General features: G+C 36.0%; 1 non-coding gene across 1 annotated transcript; it reads left to right on the top strand.

Moving 5' to 3' along the window:
* Positions 1-3,047: 3,047 nt before the first annotated feature.
* LOC121231519 (small nucleolar RNA R71) lies at positions 3,048-3,154 on the top strand. The gene has a single exon (XR_005929577.1). It is a non-coding gene; the product is annotated as a small nucleolar RNA R71 (small nucleolar RNA).
* The last annotated feature ends 1,771 nt before the right edge of the window (positions 3,155-4,925 follow it).

The raw sequence follows: 4,925 nt of genomic DNA, 5'->3' as shown, positions 1-4,925 counted from the left end.
TTCAGGATATTACACCTTTTCTGTCTTAGATCTCAAGGTCAAATTATTGGAGTAACAGTGTCCAACGAAATAGCCTCAGTTTCGCATCTTTCTTTGTAAGCAAGTATCTAATGATTGCATGGTCAGTAAATAATGTAACTTTGGTACCTATAAGATATGAGCGAAATTTGTCAAAAGAAAAAACTATTGCAAAGAGTTCTTTTTCAGTTACCATATAATTGAGTTGGGATCCCGTCAAAGGTCTACTTGCATAGTAAATAGGGTGAAACACTTTGTTTCTTCTTTGACCCATCACAGCTCCAATAGTATAATCACTTGCATTGCATATGAACTCAAAAGGTGAGTTCCAATCAGGTGTAACGATTATTGGGGCTGAGATTAACCTTTTTTTTTCAGATCTTCAAAAGCTTCCAAACATGCTTTGTTGAAATTAAACACTGCATCTTTCTCTAACAACAAACACAACAGTTTAGAAATTTTCGAGAAATCTTTGATAAACCTTCAGTAAAAACTAGCGTAGCCTAAGAAACTTCTAACTCCTTTCACATTCATTGGGGCCAGTAATCTTTCAATTACATCCACCTTTTCCTTATCAGCTTCAATTTCTCTCTTTGAGATTTTATGTTTTAAGACAATCCCTTCCTTGACCATAAAATGACATTTTTCCCAGTTAAGGACAAGATTCGTCTCTTCGCATCTCTTCAGTACCTTAGCCGAATTACTCAAACAAATATCATTAGTGTTACCAAAAACAGAAAAATCATCCCTGAAAACCTCAACAAAATTTCAAACATATCTGTGAATATTGCTATCTTGCATTGTTGAAAGGTTGCAGGTGTATTGCATAAACCAAAAGGCATTCGACTAAAAGCAAACATACCATATGGACAAGTAAAGGTTATTTTATGTTGGTTCTCCGGGGCTACAACTATTTGGTTATATCCCGAATAGCCATCTAAAAAATAATAGAATTCATTACCTGCTAGTCGATCTAACATCTAATCTATAAAAGGCAACGAAAAATGGTCCTTCCGAGTGGCTTATACCTAAAATAATTTTATACATGCAAAAAGAAGGGCTTATATCTCGAATATCAGCTATGGTCCAACCAATTGCTTTCTTAAATTTCTTTAGAACAACAATTAGTTGCTCCTCTTGATCTTTCGTTAGCTCTGCTGAAATAATCATAGGCAAAGTAGAACAGTAAACATATTTCAAATGGGAAGGAAGTACCTTTGGTTCAAGTTTAGGTAGTTTTTCGATTGATAACTTGGGTTGCACAAATTCTCTGACTTCCAAGTCCAACGGTTCAAACCGTGTGGATTGAATAAAATTTCTCGGATTGGCTTCCATCAAAGCCATGTTTTCTTTACCTTCTTCATCCTCCAAAGGGTCAAGATGTAAGGCTTTCTCCAATAGACATTCTTCAAAATTGCTTGCCATAGAAACCAAGGTTTCTATCTCTTCCATAACTGAACACTCTTCCAGTGGCTAAGAACGGTCTCCCAAGGATGATCGATACTTCCTTATCTGCTTCAAAATCTAAGACAATGAAATCTGCAGGAAAAATAAATTTACCGACTCTTACCAAAACATCCTCGATCTTTCCCTTGGGATATGCTACAGATCAGCCCGCTAGCTGAAGTGTCACAGTTGTAGTTCTTACTTCATCTATCCCTAACATCTTAAAAATAGACTTAGGCATCAAGTTGATACTTGCTCTTAAATCACACAAGGCTTTACCACAGTAAGATTCACCAATGTTACAGGGTATAGTAAAGCTTCCTGGGTCTTTTAATTTCGGTGGTAGTTTGTTTTGCAGGAATGCACTGCACTCCTTTGTCAAGGCAACAGTCTCATACTCACTCGGTTGTTTCTTTTTAGACAGTATATCCTTCATAAACTTCACATAATTTGGCATTTTTTCTAAAGCCTCCACCAATGGAATATTGATGTGTAATTGCTTCAGAACATCCAAAACCTTCTTGAATTGCGCCTTCTGTTTCTACTTGTGTTGTAGCAATATTTGCAAATATGGAGGTGATGGAACTTTCGGTTGAACCAGACAACTTTTCTGAGTAGGTAAATCTTCATCCAAAGAAGATGTTAAAGTATCTGAATTCATCAAGTTAGGATTTACCTTGTCAGTCTTTGTAGATTCTGATTCCTTTGGTGTAGGAATTTCAACAGCTGGTTGATTTTTCTCAACGGGCTTATCTTTGACATCAATCAATCGGGGATCCAGAATTTTACCACTTTACAATGTCATTGCCTTGATATGTTCTTTACCCAAATTTCTTGGATTCTCAGTATCGCTCAACAAGGTTCCTTATGGACTATTACAAAGCTTTGTAGCTAACTAACCCATTTGGTTTTCCAAATTTTTCAGTTTTGTTGCTTGGCTTTGGATCAAAGCGTCATTTTTTTCCATGTACGTTATCAACAAGTTCTCCAAACTATTTGATGCCTCAGCTTGAGGTGGTTTTGGATCTTGCTGATTAAACTCTTGAGATCAGTTGAGTCTATGCTGCAATGAGTTGTGGTTCGGTCCATTTCCTTGGTTGCTCCAAGAAAATTTAGGATGAATACGCCATGAAGGATTATAGAAGTTGGACTAGGGTCCTTGTCCACTCCTATTTTGATGTTGGTTCCTCGCATAGTACACTGACTCGGGATTTGATAGACACTTCTCAAAACAATGACCTTCCCCACAGTACAAACAGGAAACTACTTCGTACGAACTTGGTGGCTGAGCTGTAAAATTATTAGCACTATTAGCGGTAAACTATTTTAACATAGAGGAAATAGGCGATACCTGAACTGATAACGAAGTGAGGGCATCAACTTCATGAATTTCAGCTACATGTCTTCCTAAAGCTATTTGATTTGTTGGCCATTGATAGTTATTACTCGCGATCCTCTCAATGATCTCATAAGCCTCATTATAAGACTTAGACAAACTTGCACCACTCGCAGAAGCATCTACCATCAATCTTGTATGTGCATTGAGACCATTATAGAATGCTTCTAACTAGATACAATGAGGAATCCCATAATGAGGACACTTATGAAGTAACCCCTTGAATCACTCCTAAGCCTCAAACAAAGACTCGTCATCCAATTGTTGGAAAGTTGTGATCTCGTTCCTCAACTTAGCATTTTTATGAGGTAGGAAACACTTAACCAAAAATCTCTCTGCCAATTCTTGCCACGTAGATATGGAACTTAGTGGTAATGAATTGAGCCATGCTTGTGCTCGATCTCACAATGAGTATGGAAACAACTTCAACCTCAGTGCGTCTTCAGTCACATCGGCTATCTTGAATGAATCACTCACCTCCGTAAACAATCAAAGGTGGGGATGTGGACTTCTATGGGCATACCATTGAATTGGCCCACCGTTTGGGGCATTTGAAACATCACTGGTTTCAATTCAAATTGGGTTGCCTCAATATTTGGCCTTTTAATTCCTGGATTTAAGTCACTGAAAAGTGGCACAGCATATTGTCTGATGCATCGATCCCTATCATTTGCAATGAGGATAAGATTTCATACATGATCGGCTTCATTACCTTGGTCTTGATTCTAATTTCCAAGGTCCATCCTGACTTGTCTTTGAGCTGTTCATTCATGTCTTCTTTGTCTGAAAGTTTGCTCAATTTCAAGGTCTACAGGGAGTAAATTGATAATTCGATCTATGCTCATAAACACCTGAAAATAAAATCATAAAATTAAAAAGAATAAGTTAGTAATGTTATAAAAAAATCAAATTGAAAATAAATAATTTCACGAAAGAAATGACTATGGCAACAGTTGACAATCCCCGACAATGGTGCCAAAAACTTGTAGCGCGTAGGTTTGTGAAAGTGTACATAGCCGTTATCAAGTTATAAGTAAGTATCGAGTTATCGTCTCCACAGAGATTGTATTTATGCTAAGTCACTTAATTTGTAAAATGATATTAACAATTTGGTAAATAAATTAGTTGAGCAATGATATTAAAATATATTAGACTAAATGCAATGATCCCTAATGAAAATTAACCTAAGTATGCAAACTATATGAATGAAATAGATTTTAGCAGAATTAAACACAATTTGCAACAATAATAACATAAATAAACTAGGACAATTACTTTAATTAAACTCAACTTATTATCAACATGCTTAATAATATTCAGAAAAACATTGCATGGCAACTCGACCTTTCATGAGTTTGGAAACAGCATTAGGTCATTTCGGAATCCTTTACTTAGTAAATATGCATTTTACTGATCCTTATTTACTAAGGGTTTCTTATTATTCGTGCGAGGTAAAAGGGACGTGTTAGGTTTCAAACAATTTAATCACACAAATCTAAAAACTATGCAGATAACAGAGCCTGATTAGGGCTGTTATGCAACCTACAATTTAATCAGGTTAGGATCTAAATTGAGCATGCACATTTCAATTATGCATCCACCAGCCATTTTCTGGTTAGGATCGCTCAGCTAATTCAGGTGCATTTCAATCACATATGAATGAAATACAGACTTGATTTTAATTGAAAACATGATCGATTGAGGCATAAACATTATAAGCATGAATCTAATAAATATTATTTAATCAAAGCAATCATCCTAGCTTAAATAAAATTAAGCTAACATTATTATAAACAAAAACAAAGAACACATAGCAAACATCTTTAAATTAAATTAAAGAAAAGAAAGATTAAACCCAATTCAGAGTGGCTATCACCTAAGACTCTGACTGACTAGGCTCCTTCGTTCCTTTGCTTCACTCTTTTGCTGATGGTTCTCCAAGGTGGCCAACCAAGGGTTTAAAAGATGATGATAGAAGTGGGGAGAAAAGAAGAATGCTAAGAGAATTTAGAGAGGAGAGAATGATGAAGGATGAAGGATGAGTAGAAATGTGGGAATGAGGTCT

The sequence above is a fragment of the Gossypium hirsutum genome, chromosome A06, assembly GCF_007990345.1.
Source record: "Gossypium hirsutum isolate 1008001.06 chromosome A06, Gossypium_hirsutum_v2.1, whole genome shotgun sequence".
Classification (NCBI taxonomy): Eukaryota; Viridiplantae; Streptophyta; class Magnoliopsida; order Malvales; family Malvaceae; genus Gossypium; species Gossypium hirsutum.
Note: the sequence above shows the minus strand (reverse complement) of the source record. Positions and strands in the feature narration are given on the sequence as shown.